Genomic DNA, 24,635 nt, shown 5'->3' with positions numbered 1-24,635 from the left:
AAGTCTGCACATTTCGTATATATATAAACTGCAAACTTTCATCCATCCGAGGATGATTTTACCTATAGGTAGTAAATTGAACTACAATTTTAAGCAGATATTTACTGTTTTTTGTAAAAGCTTTAACACACTATAGTCTAACTATCATACATTTACATACTTTTTAAACTTATTTAAATGTGGTGGCTTTCAAAATAATTTTTAAAATTTTTAAATGCAACGAATAATTAGAAAGCATATATGTTAATACCACTTTAAATATAGAAATAAAATACCGGTGACGCTTTTGTATGCATACATATTTCTTTCTGACGCTCTAATTACAAGAAAAAACCTAATTTGATATTTTTTAATAATAAAGGCAATCTAATAATGGCTAAAAAAATCGGTTAAAGTATTGGAATTTGTATTGAAATATAAAATAAAAACAAAAAAATGTTTCATCCATAGTCAAAAAATTATAAATAATTGATTTCGTATATTGAAGAAATTTCTATAATGAATAACTACTTCTCTTAGATCAAAATAAGTGCAAATTTGAAAAAAAATATTGTTTGGAAGTGAGCTGTGTTTGTAAGATTTTTCTTCTGCAACACGTAAAAAGGCGCATGTGTTTCACGCTATATTTCATAACGATAATAAAATATTGAATGCATTATACAGTGAAACCTGCCAAGTTGACCACCCTTGTAAGTTGGACACCTGCATAAGTTGACCTCAATTATCAAGAACGGAATTTTTCCTATACAATATAAAGAAGCAAAACCTTTGTAACCTGACCACATGTCTATCTTGTATGTTGACCACTGAAATAAGTGAATTTTGTCTGGGAGTATTATGAAATTCTATTCTAAAACCCTCATAAGTTGACCAGGAAAAAAAAAACAGAAATTTTTTTTGTCATTTTGCAATGTATGTTACACTTTTACTTGTTTGGTGAAATAGAGTAAAAAGCTAATCTTAACTCTTTTGTGTGTAGACCATCTAAGGAAACTGTAAGAGGTCATTTTTTGACCATTTCTTTCATTCAAAACATAGGGCTGATGTAAAGTCTAACAACAATGAAGGAATATTTTTGTAACAAATAGGTTTGTAAATGTAGTAATAAAAGAATAAATTTTAAATTGTTCAAATAATTTTGCTTTGTTAAAGTTTTCAAATTACATGTTTTCGTGTTTTGATATTTTAAGAAATTATTTTTATTAAACACTTCACACGCATAACTAACGAAATAATTTTTTTTTTAAATTTAGTTAAATATTAGAATTATATGTAACAAATTGAAGTTCATTCAGGTTTAAACACATTTATTAAGATATTCATTGGCTATTGCTAAATAAAATTTTTAAGTCAAGTAAAAATTTTTTATAAATATATAGCAACATGATACAGGAAACGAAAAAGTAAACAATGACCTATAAGTTGCCCACTTGTCTAAGTTGACCATTAAAACAATGCATCACAAGTGGTCAACTTACACAAGTTTTACTGCATTCACTTTTTTTTCATCCAAATTAACACAAAATAACGAAAAAGGAATGAAAAATATATTTTCTAAAAATTCTACGTCAAAAGGTTAACACGAAATACAAATACTTTTTCCTTTCTAGGAATTAACGAATGTCTTTCATGCAATTTATTTCATCGTTAATTTTAAAAGAGAAACCGATCCATTCACCAAATGACCCAATTCATGAAATTTACTCTCCTGCTTTTTAAGAATAAAAAATAATAAATTCATGAATCGATGAGCAATGATATTTCGTTTATGGTCTAAAATGACGGAAGGGAACTATTGACTCAGAAAAAATATTATGTGATGATAGTTTCAAATAAAATAACTTATGTTCTATTATTGATCAATAAATAAAAAAACACAACCCATATCCATTTTCTAAGCTTATTTTTATGAAAAACTTACTAAAATATTTTGTGAGGGTAATAAAAAATTCATAGGCTTCTGAATAATACATTAGCAATTGAAAAATGCGAAAAATAAATTTTTCATTTTAACTTATAAGAAAGTGCATAGATGCTATATTATTGCTGCTACAAAGTTATTTGACTACATTAAGTAAATAGATATAGTTATGAATTCCTTTCATGAAGTATTTCAGTTGAACATGCATTTTAGAAAATTCTAAATCATGAAATTTGAAAATATATACGTGCAGTGCTTTTTAATCTAGTTTATATTGTTTGAATTGTTTCAAAATATATTAAATTTCATTTATATAATTAGTTTTTATTGTTGTATTTTAGAATAATTTAATTTAGAAAAATTTAACTTTAAGTCTCAATGTAATAAATAACAGATTATTTTTAAGAAATATATTTTTATATTAATAAATTTTAAAGTAGCGCATTTTAGTGACATTCGAAAATCTAAATTAAGTTTAAATTTGTAAGCATAAATTTACTAGAAATTTTAGATTTATTAAATCTATATTTAAAATAGAAATTGAATTTTCTAAACTTTTTATGATTTACACATTGTTTTATATAAATTATTCTAAATTTATTAGTGATTCTAAATTAGTTTAAGTTTAGATTTAGATTTATTAAGCATAGATTTTCAATAATCTCTACATTATTATCGATATTTAAAGTAGGATATAAATTTTCTAAATTTGCTATGAAATATAGATTTTGTTTCTAAAGTTATGGATTTATCTATAAATACCATATATCTAAATATAGGTATACATACCTTATTTTTAAAATTTTATCTGAATATTTTTCAACGTATAAAATGTCATCACAATTTCGAATAGTCATGTCAAAATAAGCATAACATATTTATTATTAATACAGAAGATAAATTTATTATAAATATCGTACATTCAAGTATGTCAATCTTCGTTTGATTTCAGAAAATGATATTCCGAGTTGTTTCGACAGTAAATAAAATTTAATTCTCAGTCTTTTTAAGCATGCCAAACTTGGAAAGTTTTCATCAACACCCTTCTTAAAATTTCCTTATATGCCACTGCCACATCTGATATATCTTTTTACGGTAACCAAAGGATGGCAAATCTGTTAAACAACATTAACGTCATAACTTATTGAGATGTATCCTCGCAGAATTTTAATGCGAGGGCAGGTATACACTTCCAGACTGTCGCCAAAGAAAAAGAGATAACGCCAGTCATTTGGCGACGATATATTTCACTACTACTTAATAGCTTTGACAATATGCTATTCATCTGCACTTGTGTACTAACCGAGGTAACTCAGGTCCACAAAAGGAATGACTACCGGTTTTGTCAAAGGTTCCAAACAGCAAGTCAGCTATATTTACAATTTATGTAACCGATTTGATCACGAATTTTCAATGAAAAGAGATAACTTAATCTAGTCTTAGCACGACGGAATTTTTTATTTTATTTATTTGCTTCTTCAGAAAAAAAGTTGTTAAAGAAATTATCTACTGAAGTCTGCCCATTTCGTGATTGTAATTGAAGTTTGAAGACTTGCTTTTGGCTCATTGAAGTCTATTTCCGTGCGTGTGGTCTTTGTTTATCAGATATTTCAAACATCTTAAAGCAAAAACATGCATTTCAATGCGTAACGCTGAATAACTTAGAATAAAAAATATATTTTTCAAGATCAATTCTGTTTTCATTTTGTTATTAATATAAAAATCTTATTTCTAAGACAATAGTTTCTTTGTTTCTTTTCTTTAAATTAACGTGCGGCAATTAAATAGGATTACAAATTGCTGATTTAAATTATACTTTAAAATCGCTATGCAAACTTAGCTTCATTTTAAGGGTTCTAAAGTACTTTTATGCAGCATTAATGAAACTCGTTTTAATTGTACATGACATAAAATGCTGCAATTCAAATGCAGTTAATCTTTTAAGCCGATTTCTTTAATGTTAAGAAATAAGAAAATACCGGAAACTTTTTGTCTGGTCTGCCCTATTGCTTTTAACTGGATTTAAGAGGGTTTGGAACCACGAAACCATTAAAAAAATTCCATTTTATTTCATTTTATTAAAGAATATCTCATTCTGTGACAGATCTCACTAATACGAGCTTTCTCCTTCGATATAGAATTGAAGTTATAAAGCTAATAAATTTTAAAAAACTGTCAAGTTTAACAATAACAATGTAGGGTAACAATCTAAAAATACTTTTTTTTTACCATTGAAGAATTTCTTGACCCGCGTATTTTACTTTAAATTGATTGATTTGAAAGCCTAAAGGATATAACACTGTATGATATTTAGAGCACACATTTTTTAGATATATCTCTTTAATTTGTCTTCTACAAATTAAAAAAATGTTTATCATCATATGAATTATTGAGTTTCAAAATATTTTGTAGTTGAAATATTCTAATTTTATTATTTTAATTTTTAACTTGAAAAAAAGAACATCTATATGAAAAATAATGTTAAAAACGTAAACTAGAAAATTTTGCTTATTCAAAAGCAGTATTAAAGTCAAATGTCTCTTTATTTTAATATACGTGTTTTGGTTCGATATTTTTTTTGCGCTTTCAAGTTTTATTTTTTTTAAAGAAAATTCGTATTCGTTTATTCAAAATGCAATTTGTTAAAGAAAGTTTCAGCCAAAAATTTGTCAAATCAGGACCCGATTCCTCTTAATATTAGCTAGACTTCAAGCTTAAACAAAACAAATTTTTGTTAAATCTAAAATTTAAATTTTATATTGAAATTTTTATTAAATATTTATTTCGAAACATTTATATTAAGTATTTGAAAACTTATTTTCTTAGTATTCAAGTTATACCTAATACAATAAACCTAATGTTTCCTGATTCTCATGCATAATAATTTAATTTAAAAAAATATATTGTTTTCTTAAGGAGATTAGATAAAAATATTTATTTAATTATTGAAATTCTTTTTTTTGTAGGAGTGATTGTCACGAATTCTGAGGGGTTTCAGAACAAATATTATCTGAAATTCTATAATAAATACAATTTAACCAAAACAAAAATCGAAAGAAAATTAATTCAAAATTAAATATTTTTATCAACTTAATTACAAAAGACAAAATCCTTAGCATATAATTATAAAGGTTTTTTTTTTTCTAAATCATATTCATTTTTCATTTCCTTTTGGCAAATTTCATAAATTTTTAAATTTATAAAAATTTTTTTGGGTAATAAAGTTATGCAAGAGATTAATCATAATTTGTTTAGTTTAGTCTTACTTTTATATTTTGGAAAAAAAATATTTTATGACAGGCTATTTTCGATTAAATATTTTTTTACGTTATGATTAAATATTTTTTTATTATATTCAGACATAATTGTTTCAGTCACTAAGTAAACATTTTAATATTATATATTAATTAAAGATATTTTTTATTGCGTTGATGGAATTGAAATAATTATTTAGTTAATATTTAGTTTTAAAAAGCGAAATTTCTTCTCGTTGTGTTTTTAATTCTAATTCAAAAGTTAACAATAAATTCGTATATTATGTTCTATCCATTTTTGCACATTTTCAATTAATTATTCAATAGAATATGTTTATTCCTTTTTATAATTATTTAATATCGTTACACAATTAAATTTTATAAATTGAATATATAAATTTGATACATACAGTTGTTATGTCTATCCCTTGCATAAACTTAATTTTCTTAACATTAAAAATAGAATATATCACAATGAGAAAAAACTATAGTCAAAACTAATAGCATATAATAAAATTTACTGTTTGTGTCTATAAAAGGAACACCAAAAAAAGCTAGGTAATTTTTATTGAAGCACTTTGGCAATGATTTCGGTAAAATTAACTATAAAATTAGGCTTTATAATATGTGATAAAATTTGGTTATTTATCATGATACTTTAGAACGTGGCATAAAAACCATTTACTCGGTTAAATTTACTTCTCTGTTTCGTGTCTTTACTAAATGTGTGGTAATAATTGTGAAAACCAAAATTTCCGGTAAATAGTTATCACACGAAAGGAAAAATTATCAAATGGATAGTTTAAATATCATATATCTTTGTTTTTAATGCCAGAAATGGCAAATCGTTTTTCTGAATTTTTTTTTCTCTAAATCAGAAATGTTCTTACTATAGAGTACAGTAATTTCACCAGAATTTTTTTTCAGTTTATGACATATTATATTTTTTTATACTATGTATATGATATAGATGTTATATTATGCATTATGGTTAAATATTTGCTATTATATTTAGATATATATTAATGGAACATTAGTGGTTAAGATTAAATATTTGCAGCAACCACATTTAAAGTTTGCGAGAATAACGAAACGAAACAAGTTACGAAACTGCAATGCGAAAGTATACAAGTCGCTGAATGTAGTTTAACGGCATTAAAAGGATTTGTTAGGATTAAGTATGCTTACAGTTTGCAATCAGCACAGCGCAATGAAAGGATTTGATAAGGTTGGAATGAATTAGCTATTTTGTTTATTCAAAAAATGTAGGGCCTTAATATTCTGTAAATGCTCCGTACCATCAATTTCGAAAAAAGTTATTTAGTGAAACATTTCTTTTTAATTACTTCTATTTTTTTTTATGAAATCCTCTGTATGGTTTGAAATATTTTTGTTAATTTACTCAGAAAATTGATTAAAAAAATAATAAAATAATATATTTTAACAAATAATAAAGTAAAAAATCCGTTATCGTAAATGGGCTCTAATGATGCTAGTTAGCTGCTTAGAAGAAAAATATTGCTAAGAACAATTATGAAAATAAAATTTCACATAAGCAATTTCCATGCTTTATTTTTTTAGTGTTTTATCTGTTCCACCAGTGCAAAAAAATGCATGGCAAAATACATTTGAGTAAAATCGGTTGATAGTTTCTGAGAAAACGAATTTTAAACATGCAACTCGATTATTCGTTTTAAATTAGTTTTCTCATGAACTATTCAACCGATTTTGCTCAAATTTTGTAACGCAAGACTCTATGCTTTCTAATGATGCAAAAAAAATGCATACCTTACAATTAAAAAATTTTCGACTATTATTAAATAAAATAGTAACACATTATAAATATTTACTGAAAATAAGTTTTTGCGTGAAATTATCCTTAAATAATCGAAGATATGGCGAAATACACAAAATGTGAAGTTAAAAGTTTCAAAAAAGAAATTAAAAAGTAAAATTGAAGTCCAAACTTCAAAAAAGTAAAAAAGGGGTTCAAACTTTGGACCGCTCTCCTAACCAAACTATTGGGACCATATTTCCCAGATTGCGGCAACAATCTATATATTGGGGGTCAGAAACCTGAATCCGAAAAAAAAAAAGGTATGTTTATTCTGTGAAAGGTAGTTTTGGGTCTATTTTCGTAACTTAAAATATCGTTTGCACAAACTAATTAGCAGGAAGTCACCCCCTCGAATCATTAAGATTGAGACCTAGAACGTGAGGATTCGATTATTAGATCAAAAGTTTTTCGGGGTGGTCTGTTTTTTATTTTGCGCACTGTCCATCAGATGACTTCTTTTTGATAAATAATGGCTCGTCTTAATTTCTTAAACATAATGAGTACCGTAGAATTTTTCTATTTGATATAGAAACTAGTTCTACATAGCTGTAGCAATGTGTTGTGGTGTTTCTTTTAATTTTATTCAAATCACCATTTCCATCAGTATTAATGTTAATCGCGTTTTTCAAATCACTTATTTGAATAATCAATTGATTTTCATCAGTGTATTGAATCGATTTAAATTTTCTATCTGAATAATCTGTAAGACAAATAACGTAAATGAAATTATTCAGTGAATCAAAATTATTTTGACGATGATATTTGTTCAATTTTTGTCCCATGAAAGAAAAAGCAAGTAGTATGTATGTAAGAAATATAAAAATAAGCGTGAATTTGGCAAAGAATTGTGTTTTAATTGTTTTAACTGTAAATAACCGAGTTTTAATTAAACCCTTAATAACTAAATTGTAATTAACGAATAAATGGCATTTTCAAAAGTTCTAGTACATAGAAATATTAAAAAATTTAAAAAATACTGTACCTCTCACATCTCCTTTTTGTAGAATGTCAGCATCTTTTTCGTTGTGTCCAGAATATTCTTTAAATACATTAGAGATTTTTTCTAAAAAGAAAAAAATAGCATTAATACTTTCTTTTAAAATTAATTAGCTTGAGTGTTGTTCGATTTTAAAATAATTTAACTTTTTTAAAATTTTAAATATTCGAAATTTTTTTCTATAAATCGGAATTCATAGTTACATTGAAACGAACAGCAACTTTCGAGCTGGTTCACAAAATTAATTGAATAAATGCACCAATTATCTTAATCCGAGCTTTTGGCACCACAATATTTCTTACGTTCCTTCAACACGTGAGGAGTTTCCAGCGTTCCACGCTTATCAATTGGCGACCTGGACTATTTGAATACGAAATTCTCAATAACACATAGATGATATCACCACAAGGCTGCTTAACTCATATGACTAGTATTTTTCATCTCTCTCGATAGATGACGCCACTATTTAAACTAATTAAACCATATTCCACTGTGCACTTGATAAACCACAAGCCTAACTCCAAAGTCCATTACTCAGCAATAATCCAAACATAATCTAACTTAGTACTAACAACTGTCCAGTAGGGTTCCAGTTTTACAGTTTTGAAACCATGCAAGCTGTAAATGGATATAAAACCTTATGGTTTTGCATTCATGGTCTTTTAAAACTACTGGTTGTAAATAGTTTAAAACCCGTAATGGTAAAGAAATGCTGCTAACCGTAAATTTTAAAAGTAATTGTATGCATGGACGGCTTTCGGTTCCGTAATTTTAGAATGAAAGTTTATACCATTGTAGAATATCTGTGAATCGACGAATAATGATTTGAAATCACGTCACAAATTTTAGGAATCTCCCAAATCGAAAACAAAATAAACTACTTGCAGGGCCAAATGTAAAAATACTTTTTGAGCTGTTCTCATGTCCATGAATTAAAGATAATGCCAGCTCCGGCAAATAAAAGTTCAGAAACAAACGTGACTTATTCATAGTGTTAATTTATTAAACAAACGATAAAGAACGAAACGATTACCATTCATAAAAACTACGATTTTTCTTCTTTACACATCCTTTACAAAAACTTAATATTACATAGTTGGTACGATGTTTAACATATTATATGTCTCCCATGGTAAAGAAATACAGTCCGTACAACGCCTTGCTTACGTAAATAGAAAATGAGAAATAACTAATTATGATGTATCATTGTATTTAATATTTAAGAAACATCACATATTAAACAAGAATTAACTTTAAACTTATCAACGTAATCAATATTTCATTAATTTAAACTGCACAAAATTTATTTCATGTCTTGCAGACACGAAATTTGCTTCATGAACTCTATAAACCAACTTTCTCAATAAACCAATTCTTGAATTTAAACTCGTAAAGATTTTTATGTAAAAAAGAGGTAATTATTGATAACAATTGCAAATTAAACTTAACAAATTAATTAACAAATTAAACTTTCATTTTATAGGACAGCGAGAAAAAAAGCAAGATTAAAAGATTTTTATTATCTTTAAATAATTTCAATATATATTAACATAAATAACCTTATTTTTTAAGATTCACTTAATATGAATGCAGAACTACCATAAGCAACTTCTTAAAGACTTTTGGTAGCATTAAAGGTAGCTATGTATTGAACTGCAATAAATTTCCTCTTTTACCATAAATTAACTTCAACGCTTAAGTTCGAGTAAGTTTAATTAGAATTTCTAGGGTTTGCCTGAAGCGAAGATTCCAAGAGATTTTCTAAAGATTGTTTGCTGCAGACCTCTCTTTTGTTGCAGGGGCAAGAGCAAAAGAATGACGTCACAAACTGTACATGTAAGAGGTCTCCTAGGACTAAGAGTACATTGACTAAATCTTAGTCCGTGGAAGTATTTAATTGAACTCGAAAATTTACTAGTACCTACGGGATAACTACATTTTACTTTAACTAACTAAACTAGCACGGTCCTTTATTTGTTTTATTTGCATTGTATACTTGCTCAATCTCTTTCTTGAAATTAATTACAACTGTATGAAGTTTTTGTTTCACTATTGGTATCAATGTAAAGGCTTTTAGAGTTAATAAGAGCTGAATTGATACCAAATAAATATAGTTCAGTGTCACAGTAAGCACATTTTAAAACAGTCTATTAATAAAAGAATATTTTAACATTTGCTAACTAAGGAAATATTCATGAAAATATTTGAACGAGTCAATACGTTCTAGATTAATTCTATAATGTTTAGAAAAATGGATTTCATAAATTAAATAGGAAAGGTTAGTTTCATCTGCGTGATAACTAATTCAACTTTAACTAACTAACTCATTTATACTTTGCATCTCATGTTCCATATACTTTGCATTTTATGGTCATTTGCGTTTCATATTCAAGCTTGTTTTCAAATTTGTGCGTTTACAATTCCATGCTTATGACCACTCACACGCTTGATATTTCAATTCCTTTGTTTCCAACGCGGAAAAGAAAGATTTTATTTGTCAACGTTCAAGAGAATGTAAGAGGATATATATATATATTAAAAATTTCAGGATGAAATTTTTTTACAGGGGTGCATGACGAAATGATGGAACAAACTGAGCTATAAATTCATATCAATAAATAAAGTGTACTATATGATGACTAATTATACTATAGTTCCATAATAATTTTTCCTTGTTATTATTATTCATCAAAAAATGAGTGTTAGTCGTACTGTTACGCTTTTAAGTATAATCTATAGGAGTGTGCACGCAGAGCAAAATAAAGCATTAATGGCAGTTATGAAAGACATAATATTGAAAGAAAGCGTAAAAGACGTACAGTTGTACATAACTTAACTGTTGATATTGAAGAGCACGATATCAGTTCCAAGATCGAAAAATGTAGTTTTTGTGCTGCTTACTACTGGGCAAAAGAAGAAAAAATTCGTCTGGGATATGTACTAAAATTTGCCATCATGTGAAAATCAAGCCGCCAGATTTAGCGATCGTTCCTGATTTGCTAAAAACAATATTTACTATGAGAGAATTCAATCGAGACAAGAAATTATCAGCATCATATTCATGAATATAATGCTGCATTTGCTTTAACATCATTTGAGGCACACGCAAAGTCAACTCCTGGAAACAGGACCACATTGTTCACACAGTCAGATTTATCATATAGTTTCTCAGTTGTGCGTGAATGATGAAAACGAAGCTGGATATGGGCAGTGTTTTGAGATGATTGAGGCTACTGACAGACGCAAGAATGGCAACAGTGGATGACTACGATCTACGACGAAACAATTGGATAATTTAATAAGGAAAATCGATCCTTTTGTGGCATCATATCATCAAATGCATAAATTAAAGCAACAGAATCCTTAAACAAACGCCAATTTTATCTTTATGGAAGATTCCAATTCTGGCTTCAGATGACGAAACTTCAAAAGAAGAGGTAGAAGCAATATTTATGACGGAAAATGGCGAAACACCACATAATCGGGATTTTTTTTGAAGGAGATACTTGCAAAACCATCTCTAGGCCGGGATAGCCTGGTCGGTAGGGAGCTGGGACCATGTCCGAGAGTTCGAACTCCGCCAGCCGAAGACTCCCCGTGTAGTAAAGTGACTGAGGCACGTTAAATCTGTCGAATCGCAAAAGTCTTCCATGTTCCCATAACAAATTAATACCTCTGGGGGTACTGAATTGGAGAACGATCGTTCTCTGATCCAGGTCAAAATTACGATCTGTGGATGAATGAATGGATGTATGAATGGGTCCGCCCTGTAAACGAGTACGACGTATGGTGTGGCAGAAGTCGAATTCTTGGCCATAGATGGCGCCACTGTAAAACAAGAAGCGCACACTCTGCCTTAAATTTGCTCGATTTTACCAAGCAGGCTTGCCCGTGTGGCAAGTGACATTAGAAACAACAACAACAAACCATTTCTTCTATGAATCATTGTACTGTTCAGCCGGTTTATCCTCGATTTGTTAGAGTGGATTATGTAGATTGTGTTTTTAGAGAAGTTCATAGTCTTTAATAATAATAGCTTTTTTCAATCATAATTAATGTTTCTTTCCTACAGGTTTTTCCATTTCATGTCATTTATTTCGATTTAATTTCCAAATAGTTAAGTCATTTGACAGTTTTGTAGTGATAGCTCAATTTTGACTATTTGACAAAAAAGTTCTACAGCTTTTGCATAAACTAAAAAAGAAAAGAATTGAGCAAAGTGAATTTTGAAATTTAGCTGCATTTCTAAACTAACTCTGCCTCTAAACTAACTATAAATTAACAAAGTCATTCTTGTTCGCGGTATTTATGTCCTCATTATTTCAGTATTCTTGTTTTTTTTTCTCAATTGGTGTTAAAATAAAGGTTTTTAGCATCATTAAACACTGAGTTAATATTAAAAAATAATGTTTAATTATTACATTTTGTCAATTTAATAATAATTTAAAATATTCATTTCAAAATTTTCAAAAGTTTATTCCAATTTTTTTTAGAAATTGAAAAAAAAAAATATAAAACTTAAAATGATACATTCATAAAAAAGCACAGATCAACATTTTGAAACAATATAGTATTAAAATTCACTAAAAACACATACGTGTACTAGCATTATTTACGTGTTAAACCGAAATTATTTTCTTAGACTTGACTATATTGAATTCAAATCGCCTTAAATATTAAAATGAACATTAAATACTTCAAGTTTTAGGAAATAAGGAATGAAGGCTTTAAAGAAAAGGCACCGATTTTCTGGTGAAATGTGTTTTAAGAGATTACAACATTAAATAGCGAAGAAAATTTAAAAGGCTCTTCTATGAAAATAACTACTAATGTATTCTTAGAAAACACATAATATGAGAGATGTTTCACCGCTGTATGAATAATTATTTTTATTTTTAAACATTCCTAAATGAATAATGATTCTGAGGAAATAATTCTGATGGAAATCTAAAATTTGTAACTAGAAGTCAAAATAGAAACACTAATTTTCTATTTTGATAAAAACAATCTTATATCTAAGTAAAAAGAGAGCTAGTGATTTTCAATTCGAATAGAAAAAATCTAATGTTAAAAAATATTTTTGTAGTCATTAATTTTGTTAAAAAAACATGAAAGAAATCTGACAATTTTTAATTCGTAAAGCAAATTCTAGGTCTTAAATAAATCCCATTTTTTGTGCAACAAGCTATAATATAACATTAATCTTGACATTATTTACTTTCGAAAACTATTCATTGTTAGTTAGAAAATCTTTTTTTTAGCATTTTATTTACAAAATATAGATTTTTTTTCTTACCTTTAAATACAAAGGATTGGTTAAAAAATAGATTATGTTGTCGCCGGTATTTTAAAAAAAAGGGTTCATCTCTCATTTTAATCACTTTTCATTTCCAAACAAATAAGCAAGTAACTGAAAAAAATTCTTCTGACAAATTACCTTGAGTACTTTCTCTCGTGCTTTAAGAAATTAATCTACAAGTTTTTTTTCCATCTGGAAACTATTTACATATAAGAAACATCATTTTAATACAAACAATTGCCAAACAAAAAAGGAAGATAAAATGCTTTTTAAGTAAAAGTTAATTTACAATTCCTGTTTACACAGTTTTTTACATTCTAAAAAACACAGTTTTTTATACTAACAAATTAACAGGAACAAATGAGTAAGAACAAATTAATTATGTTTAGTGAACTTCGACCTTTCATTATGCTTTTGCCTTACTGGAAAGGTGCAGATTTTTTTTCTACATTTTATTTAACAAATTAATGTCAAATGCTATACATTTTTTTATGATAATAAGTAATGCGAAATCAACTGGAAAATTTTAAAAACAATATAGCCTGGAAACTCTGGAGTTTTATTTGAAAAATTTGTAAAAATGCAATGAAGAAAAACAAATTATCTCTTGCTGACTGAAAGAAAAACAATAGATGAATAAGCATAAAAACGAAATCTTTTTTTTTTTTGTCAATGTAATAAGCATAATTTTGAGTTTTATTTTAAAAATAGAAATAAGTTTTTTTCAAACTGGTTAATGCTACCGTTTATAAAGTATAAACGAAATGAAAGCTTACAATTTATTTATGAAAATTATACATTAAGTAACTAATTGATTTCAACTTTAAATGCACAATCTGCTTATCGAACTTGAGAGAATGTATTGAGATGAAAAGAAATGTGTTGAAAAATGCATGAAATCTTTGAAGAATTAATGAAAAAAGTAATTAAAAAAATTGGTCATTTTTTATTAAAAAAAATCTGTCCCTATTACCTGTTCATCGATTTTAATACACCAACATTTTTTCTTTTTTATCAAAAACGTATAAATTGCATTAATTCTCTGTAATTTTTCCGTAGTTGCTGCTTGTGAAACTGCTTCTGTTTCGGTACCTAACACTGGACGTAATAAAAGGTAAAATTATATTTTTAGCCAGTCAACTAGTCTAGCATACTATAAAATGCCATAGTTATTGCCAAAAATCCGAATCAGATGGCGGAATAGTTGTATGTTTATAATGAGAGTCAGTCTTTGAGACCTATGTACCTCAGAGATACCATTAACCTATTCAAGAGAGGCGTGGTGTCTCAGAGGATAGAGCACTTGTCGGAAGCGATCCGGGTTTGAATCCCAGTTTTGGCTGGTCGCTACGAAATCCGTACCTGGCTCGTTCCGACCACGGTGAGGACGTTAAATATCCTCAGTGGTAGACGAATAGTGGGTTAGACTCCTCTTGCTAACGGGTAATTCTGAGTTTTTCTTGGTTTCCCTCTCCTGGTAACGGATAGTTCCATCTTAAAGTCTTCAACAAAGACATATTTCTACCAATACTTGATCCAAAAGTTCCCTTGACTTCTGGATTGGGTTCAAAATTACAAGGCTACGGAGTTGAATATAGATAGTAGTAAACTCAGAATTTGGTCGGCAGTTCAACACCGCTTATAAAACTGTTTAACTTATTCAAGAGTTCAAAAAAATTTAAAATGTAACACTTTTATCGAAATAAATATATAGTCTAGAAGAAAATTATAGTCAAATATTTCTGTTATTTTAACGTCCCTTTTCAAGGAGGAAGTATCTAAAATAAATGAAAACTTTACATAGCCATAGATTATCAGAAAGAAGAAAAAAATTATTAGCTATAAAAGTGCCATTAATGCTAGTTCTGCGGACAATAAATTCAAGAGTCAGTCGTTAAGTTGGAAGCGTGCTATATCGGAATTACGTAGTTCAATCATTAAAACATAGATTGCCTTAGTATTTTCGGTATAAAATCACTTCACGAAGAATATTATTCTTAATAGATAATATAATTATATGCATGTTTGTGTAAAAAGCATGTTTTGACTCAGTTCAATTGAGATTTTAAGCCGTTAACTAGAAAGCGTGCTACATCAGTTATACTTAGTTGATTTTCAAAATATAGATTGATTTAATATTTTCGGTATAAAATCACTTCACGAAGAATATTCTTCTTAATAGATAATGTAATTATATGCATGCTTGTATACAAAGCGTGCTTTAACTTACTTCAACTGAAATTCTTATAACTAGATGTATTGCCTTGAATTGTTTTTTCACAAATTTTTCGTGTCCCCTCCAACAAAAACAAATATTTTTAAAAATTGAAATTCCAATATTGTGTAGTATTTCTTTATCAATTATTCTACGTTGCAATGAACATCCGAAAATTTTTCAACTAAAATTTTCATAAATTAAAAGATTATTTTCTCCTCTAGACACTTTCCTCCACTTTGGCGATAGCTATTTCATAATAAAATAAAAAGTGATTTGATCCCATTGAAAATCTAAACTGAAAGAGTTATCATAAAATTTAGTAAAGGTATAAACTGAAAATCCAAAACAACCAAAAATTCGTTGAACATAAACAGAGTCTGAAATATGTTAGAAGTTTGTAAGACAAAAAAAAAATGGGAGAGTTTTATTAAAATAAGTATAAAAATGCTTTGTAAAAATGTATGCTGAAAGCTCTAAGTCATAAAATTATTAATAAAAGTCTTGTAAAAATTGCAAATGTAATACAACTTGTCTTTAAAACAAATAGCTTCATAAATATACCACTGAAATATTATTGCTTAATAAAAATAGGTGATATTCCAACGTTGCTTAAATATTTTTCATTTATAAAACAAGTTACTAGTAAACAATGTAAAATACTTCTAAATAAATACCCTTCAGCAACATTAATTTTGCAGCTTGAGGAAGACTTCAACAAAATTTAAGAAACATATATAGTTTTTAACAAACATAGTTGAAAGAAAAGAATGTAATGATTTTTAAATCCCCAATTTAAAACTTTTGGATCAAGCTACTCAAACTTTTTGGTACTGTATTATTCAACTTCTAAAGTTGATAAATTATAGCAGATAAGCAAATTTTTTCTAAACAATAAAACTGTTTTTGATCGAGTCTTCTGTTTCATGCAGTTTCAACTTCCCAAGTTCAACTTCATTCATTATTCAATTCTCATCAACAACTCTCATCATTCATTATTCAACTCTCATCAACAAGTTCAACTTCATTATTCAATTTCACAAGTTTATAAATTATACGAGATATGCAAATCCTTTCTAAACAATAAAACAATGAAACTGTTTTTGAACGAGTTTTCTGTTTCATGTAGTTTCAACATCACAAGTTCAACTTCATTGATTATTCAACTTCACAAGTTTACAAATTATAGGAGATAAGCAAATTCTTTCTAAACAATAAAACTGTTTTTGAACGAGTCGTCTGTTTCACGCAGTTTCAACTTCCCAAGTTCAACTTCATTCCTTATTCAATTCTCATCAACAACTCTCATCATTCATTATTCAACTCTCATCAACAAGTTCAACTTCATTATTCAACTTCACAATAAGTTCATAAATTATACGAGATATGCAAATTCTTTCTAAACAATAAAACAATGAAACTGTTTTTGAACGAGTCTTCTGTTTCATGTAGTTTCAACATCACAAGTTCAACTTCATTCATTATTCAACTTCACAAGTTTATAAATTATACCAGATAAGCAAATTCTTTCTAAACAATAAAACTGTTTTTGAACGAGTCGTCTGTTTCATGCAGTTTCAGCTTCCCAAGTTCAACTTCATTCATTATTCAGTTCTCATCAACAACTCTCATCAACAAGTTCAACTTCATTACTCAACTTCACAAGTTCATAAATTATACGAGATATGCAAATTCTTTCTAAACAATAAAACAATGAAACTTTGAAGAAATTAAGGAAAATATTTTTTAAAGAAGCGGTTTTGTGAAACTCATGGTATTGGAAGGTAATCATTCATAAATATTTATTTTTAAATATTTATTTTTAAATATTTGATTTTTATATATTTATTTATTTTTAAATATTTATTTTTAAATATTTGAATATTGCTTCGACTCCCGTAAATATTTCTAAGTTTGAAAGAAATTTTCAACAACTATCTTTCACGGGTAAAATTAAAAATATTATAACGGCACATTATTGCACAAGAACTAAAAATTTTTCTCTGAATCTTTCAAGCAAAAATCGTCCTTTTTAACCTAATAAACAAGCAAAAATGTTTTTTTAAGGAACTCAAAATATTTTGACAAATTAACGGCTCGCTGAAACTTCTCTCATATTTCTCGAGTTTTCTTCCATCAAGCGACATAATTAGATACATTTATAATTAATTAACATATATACTTTTTTTCGAAGGCGTTATTCACCTTCACCGCATATCGTTCGATTAATCACGTGACTTATAAAAAGTGACGTATCTCTCATTTAGGAAAAGGTTAAGATGCAGTTCTTTTTACAAGCAAGACCAAAATAAATGATGTAGTCAACTTACAATAACAAAGGATAAATAGCACGTCAACGTTAGACCTCGGGCTAAGTATTTTTAACTGCAAGTGAAAGCATGTATCTGTTCTTTTGAAGAATTAATTAACCTATTAAGGTATACACACCCTGTTGTGCCTTGTCTAAAATACACCGTATGATCATATGTCAACGGAAACGAATATGGCTTAGTTACGGTTTTCATTTTTCCTAAAATGAAGGTTAAGTATCAGATCAAATCCGGCAACTTCATTGGTGGTCGTTTCAAAATAATGTTCTGCTTTAACCAATTAAACTTACAACTATATTATCTACATTAAAAAGAATCGAAATTTTTTATATTTCTGAATTGCATGAATCATTTATTTCGAAACATTACTCAATATAAAAAAATTTAGTTTAAATGACGATGTGTTGTTTAAAAAGAGTCATGTTTTTCTCAAGAATTTTAAGATTGCATGTTTAAAAAAATATGCATATTTGGTTTTGGAATTTTAGAGAGAATCTTCCTTTAATCTTTTAAGCAAACTTTCATACTTTACGAACTTTTCTGAAAAATATTTACACTAAGCATCGATTTTAAAGAAAAAATTCTTAATAAAAATAGAGTTCCAGTTTTAAAGGAGAGCACGTTGTTTAAATTGTTCCTTTCAAAATTTTCAAGATAGTATATTTAATAAGGATTGCAAATTCATTCTTAAATTGCAAGACTCGTGCTTCCTTTAAACTTTTAGGCAAACTGTCATGCATTGAATTACATTTTTTACTTTTAATGAAATAATTTGTCTAAAATATCCCGTGCAATCATATGTCAACAAATATTTCTTAGTTTTCATAAATTGAAAGTTGATTATCATATCAGATCCATTAACTTCATTGTTGGCTTTCTTAAAATAATATTCTACTTTAATTATACTAATAACTGTATATAATCTCTACCAAAAAGGATTAAAACTTTTGGAAATTATGACTTTTTTAGACGTAACTTAAAATATTTTCATGAAACATTTAATTCAAAACAATTCCTTATAAAAATAACATTATGTTTAAATGGCAAACGAATCGTTTAAAAAAACAGGCATGTTCAGGAATTTAAAAACGTAGACTATATGAAACATATATTTATTTGTACATTATGTATTTAATACATATATGTATTATTATATATAGAGTTAATTCAAAGAGTATATAGAGTCAATTCAAAGTAGAATATAAAGTGTTGAATTAAGCCATGTTTACCACCAAGTTCAACCATTGAATCGTGCAATCAAGTATAAGACAAATTATAAGAAGGCATAACTTATCGCTAATTAAGGCTGCAGCAAATTTACCAATACAACACGTTGCAAAATTTCAGAATTCACGGTCTGCAGAAGAGAAAAAAAATCTTGTTCGAAAATAAACATTAAAATTATAATCACGCATCTACAAACACAAAGCCTTATCTCACATTGGTGAAAGTGAATTAAATTCATTGTGTCTGCAAAAAAACAACAACAAAAACCTATATTGCGGGCGTGTGCTTTCAGGCAACCATAATTAATTTCAGTTGAGATGAAAAATGTTCACTTTCACATTTAATTCTTAAGTACAACGTTTCGTTTTAAGATAAGAATTTAATTGAACCAGGAGTTAAGGTGAAAGAGGTTAAAAGGCGTTGCTATATCATTATAAGGCTATATCTAAAGTTGTGGAACAATTAAATGCATTTAACTCCGAAGCGTTGCTTAATTCAAGCTATCAAATATGAATTTTTGCTTAGTATAATATTTATCAACGCAATAAAACAAATGTAGATTGAGTATATTTTGTGATGCAGAAGAGTATAACTAAACAACGTTAACAAAGCGCGCATGTTTGGATGTCTGCCTTTTGTACCTTTATTTGTGTTTCACTCGCACTTTATTTATGCGTTGCCACAAATAAAGCGTATGGTACACCATACGCTAAGTAAAGTATACCATATATTTTTTGAATAATCTATTGTAAATTGACATTTATGGGATTTATTCTAAATTGTTTCAATTGCTTTTCTTTATTTTTTCTTACTTAAACTGTTTTTGAAGCTTCCTAAATGTCTCTTTATCTTCCATTATTTGTGTTTTATTCATATGTAGCACAAAGTATAGATCTTTATTTCGATACTGTGGAGTAAATTAGCTTTTCCGGGACTTATTTTGCATTGCTTCAATTCCCTTTACTTTATTTTATCACATTGCATTAGTTTTTGTAACTTAAGACTTAAATTTTCCATAAGCTTCGCTTTTTTTTCCTGGTTGTTTAGCTTCATTTAAAAAAGTGTTAATACCTTGGAAACCGACTACCACGAATTACACAAAACTACAAAGAAGTAGTGAATGAGACGAACCTGGTAACTGAGGAGATTAACATGCAAGACTCGAAGGGAATTGCACGAAAATGCTTTGATCACAACTCAGTCGAAGTTTGGCTTTATTCTCAAATGAAGAATAAGAGTTAAAAACTGTTTATGCTCATGAAAGCTAACCCTGTAAAGGAAAAAAAACGAATTTAAAGTTTATAGACTGTTCTGGAGCAAGCATATGATTAAAATCATAAAATAAAAATATGCTTGGATATCACACGCATTTATTTACATTCCCCAAATGTCCTTAAACCAAATTTAGCAATTTTTGAAGTTGAAGAAAAATAGTTATTTAAAAATGGGAATGAGCAAGAACCCATTTTTCCTCAAAAGTTCTCTTTAATCAATACTTCCTCAGTAGAGCTCCCATCGTCTTCTTCACTATGCTTTCATTTGCTCCTCGCGTCCCACGCGTGTCCCGGAATTAATTTTCTTCAGCGTGTCCCATCTTCAACGAGTTATAACTCTGGGAGAGAACCAATTTTTCATTTTATTGATTTGTCAAGACTTAGTAGTCTTCTAAATGCGAAAGATGGTCGACATTTTTGTGAAAAATAGACATAAACTGTTCTTCCACATCTGTCTTAGTTGTCCTAATCGTGATTCTCACTATTAGATGATGTAATTATTACTGCATTATCATTCTAGTGTCACACTTGTGTCTAAATCGGGATCCAACTTACAACAAAGAAAATATAGTAGAGAAACGAAGTACAGAACAATATTTCTCTTCGTTGGTGCATGTTATACTATTAAAAATGCTGAAGCACAAATCCGCGGATTCCGCATAAATTGGAAGAGACCTTAATAAATTGACATGTAAAGCAATATTGCAGTTCCAATCAGTACCACCAATTTATATTTCAATAAAGCTTAAACTTGCAAGCTTAAATAGGCAGTAAGTAAAACCATATAGCAGAACTTGTAAATAAATTAAGGCAGCGTAAATGTGGTGAAAACTTTAAAAGGTGGCAAATTAAACAATATAACAATTCTGGTTCAGTGATGGCCTACCCTGCTCTAACCGATCATGGTGCTGACGCAAAATAGCCTCAGTGGTAGACGTATCATGGGTTAGAGTCCCCTTGCGTCTTGCTAACGGTTGGAGGTTTTTGTGGTTTTCCTTTTCATTTGAAGCAAATGCTGGTTAGTTCCATCAAAAAACCTCCACGGTGGCAAATTTCTCCCAATATTTGATCCAGGAGACCCCTTCTTCTGGATTGGGTTCAAAATTACAAGGCTACGGAGTTGAACATTAGTAGTCGAAAACCCAAAGTTAGATCAGCTGTTCAACGACAGTTGTAAAATAAATTATAACAGTTCAAATTGATGCAACGTGCTAATTAATAACCGCGATAGCTGCAACCTTAAAAAGGTGGCAGATTAAATCATATTAGAGTTCAAATTGATGCAACGTCCTAATTAATACCACGATAGCTGCAACCTTAGAAAGGTGGCAGATTAAATCATATTAGAGTTCAAATGGATGCAACTTGATAATTAATAACCGCGATAATGACTACAATCTTAATGTCCATACCCTGAAACAGAATTTAAATAAACATGCGTCCGTTTTTTATCGAAGGAATTCTAAGGTTCCATTTACTTTTTCGTTATAACATTGTATTTCTCAACTTTGAAATAAGCTTAGATTACAAATCCTAAGACCTCTCGAACTCTTGCATCAGGGTGACCCGTGGTGAAGATCTCATCCCAAATTATCCCTCCAAATACGTGCACGACGCCCCGTTTCACCCAAGCTGCCTTCTTTTTTTTTCTCTCCATCATCCAGTTTTGCGATTTTTCGACCCATCCCAAAACTGGGAGTTCAACAAGTCCGTCTTCTGGGCGTACAGAAACGAAACAATGCATTTCCGGCCCCCTTTTTAAATCTCAACTCTGTGAGAGATTCACACTTTCTCTCTCTCGCGTCTTTTCTATCCGCCTTTCTTTTTTTTTTGCCCGAATTGGTGACACCCAACAAAAAGTTGAGGATATGTTGTAGGAAGCCCATGAGAAAAAGAGGCGGAGAACGCCAATTAGGTCTGTGACCCATCCTCATAAACGAGTAAATGACTTTCGACATTGCACGTTTGGAAAAAAGATCTCTCAAAGACCGTTATGTTAATTTTATCTGCCATGATTACATTAATAATTGCTTGTACTTAAGAAAAGATAAATTTTATACAGTTTTGCTATGAACAATAGCCGTTTTGTTTCATCATAGAAAAAGAAGACATTGGAGAACTTTTTTTTTAAATTTTCTGCTGCATGAATTTTTTTTTTTTTAACAAATCTTGGATAATTTTGCATGACTGATTGCAAATCTGAAAGTGAGATTCTCTCACCAAACTGCAGATGTTTTTTTAAAATGACATTTGTTAGTCTATTTTCATTAAAATATACAAGCTTAAAAACGTGGTATATTACAGAGGGTACCGTGAATTGTGCAACAAACTTCTAGGGGAGTTAAGACAAGCCATTTGGATTAAAATTGCATAAGAATCTATGCACGTGAACGTTGTCATACGTCACTAGGGGTGCTTCTTTATTATGAGCCATTTCTTCTTGCTATTCTGAACAAGTCGAAATATGGAAAGCGTCTCGACATTTCCGGGAAAGGTTTCGTAAAACATTTTAATCATGGTGATGTGTCCTAACTCACCTAAAAGTTAGTCGCAACACTTACGCGACCCCGTGTTATATATAACGTTTTCAAACTTGCATATTTCAATGAAAATAGACTAAAAATGCCCACAGCTTTAGGAGCAAAACTAATTTAACATATAAAATCCGCACAACCGAATTAAGTCAGATCAAGTATTTGTATAAAAGGCAACTAAAAATTTTTTCTACCGTGTAATCAATTGAATTATATTTACTAATCATTAAAAAATACTCAAAGGAGTTTCATTTTATCAAATAGAAATAGCAAAAAAAAGTACTCAATGAAGATAATCAATCGATTCTTATATTATCACCATGCATGAGACAAAATATTGATTCCCATATAGTTTCTAATTGTTTAGATATTTATCCCATTGTTTTATGAATGAGTTGTAGAAACCACTTTAATAACCCATCAGGGCGAATATTTGAGGATTATTTCAGTGAAAGATGGGCAGAGGATTGTTCGGTGAAATTATTGCACCCGCATGTTGCATGACGATTCAAATTTAAGAAAAGGATTAAGATTTTAAATATAATTAAGATTAAAGAAAAGATCTTTCAAAGATCCAACCATCAAAGACAAACTCCCAGTTTTATCTAACATGTCGTACATATTTAAGTAAAGACGTAGCTATTTCAATTTTTCTTTTATCAATAGCAGGATTACTTTCTTATCAGAAAAAGAAATTAAGGAATTTAAATTCCATCACCATTCATTGAATGGCTGTTTCATAGAATGAATACACATCATTTAAGAACTTATGACCACAGTGTTATACTTAATTTTAAACAAGAATTCAAGAAACTATCTCAGCCACCGAACCAGACAAGTATACTTTCATGGTGAATTGTTTGCGAGAAATTATAACACACAGGTGCTGCAGGAACATTAATATTTGTTAAAGAAAAATATCTAAGACCTTCATACTAATTTTAGCTATCACTAATTATTATGCGCTAGTTTTAGCTGAAGTTATTCTGTTCAGTTACGGTCAATAGCTTTTTTTATGTTATTACCATAGATAAAATATTGTACTAATTCTATATTTTTAATAATAGCATGTTAAATCACACAGCAAAGATGTCATTTTCAATTTTATAAATATAAATTAAAAATGCAGTACTAAAGCGCAAATGAGGAATTAGAAAGTATATTCAAAAATTTTATAAAACTGAAATTATTGAAACAAGCTCTACTATTTACTTAGATTAGTTTTGCGTAAAGTGATGTTTATAAGACAAATTATAGAGGCACAAATTAAAATAATTAGTTATATAGTTAAATAAGAAAAAATAATTATATTTTTGCGTATTGCTGTTGTGTGTGGGGAAGTTTTGTAAAAGTACACGCATTTTTTGGCTTTAATGTTATTAAAAAACAATTTAATATGTTTGTTAAATTTCATCTAAAACCTTTTGTTACTTAAAAATTTTATTTGAAATTTTCAACTCTAGAGAAAACGGAGAAGTTCCCAAAATACCAAATATACAATGTAATTAAATTACTAAGATAGAATTCGGTATCAGAATTTATTTAGTCGTTTTAAGTTTCATTTTTATTACCCCTGATCAAATTAAAGAGTTCCACAATTGTTAAATTGAATTTTTCTAAAAGATCCTCAAAAACAAGATTGGTGAAAGAAGAAGGTTAAGGTTCTAAGAGAATAAATTTAAGGTTTGATTAATTTATTTAGGAGAGAATACATTTATCACAATACATTTAACTCCCCAAGAAAGAA

General features: G+C 28.6%; 1 protein-coding gene across 2 annotated transcripts in view; it reads right to left on the bottom strand.

Annotated features, from left to right (window-relative positions):
• Positions 1–24,635, bottom strand: part of LOC107457328 (neurogenic differentiation factor 1-like) — a 70,304-nt gene that overhangs the window by 16,398 nt on the left and 29,271 nt on the right. For both annotated transcript variants that reach the window (XM_021145404.3, XM_071179581.1), the window contains exon 2: positions 7,995–8,075. The gene's annotated coding sequence lies outside the window, so the exon portion shown is untranslated. The remainder of the gene's footprint in view (positions 1–7,994; positions 8,076–24,635) is intronic.

Source organism: Parasteatoda tepidariorum, chromosome 4 (assembly GCF_043381705.1).
Source record: "Parasteatoda tepidariorum isolate YZ-2023 chromosome 4, CAS_Ptep_4.0, whole genome shotgun sequence".
Classification (NCBI taxonomy): Eukaryota; Metazoa; Arthropoda; class Arachnida; order Araneae; family Theridiidae; genus Parasteatoda; species Parasteatoda tepidariorum.
This window is presented reverse-complemented; position numbering and strand designations above follow the sequence as displayed.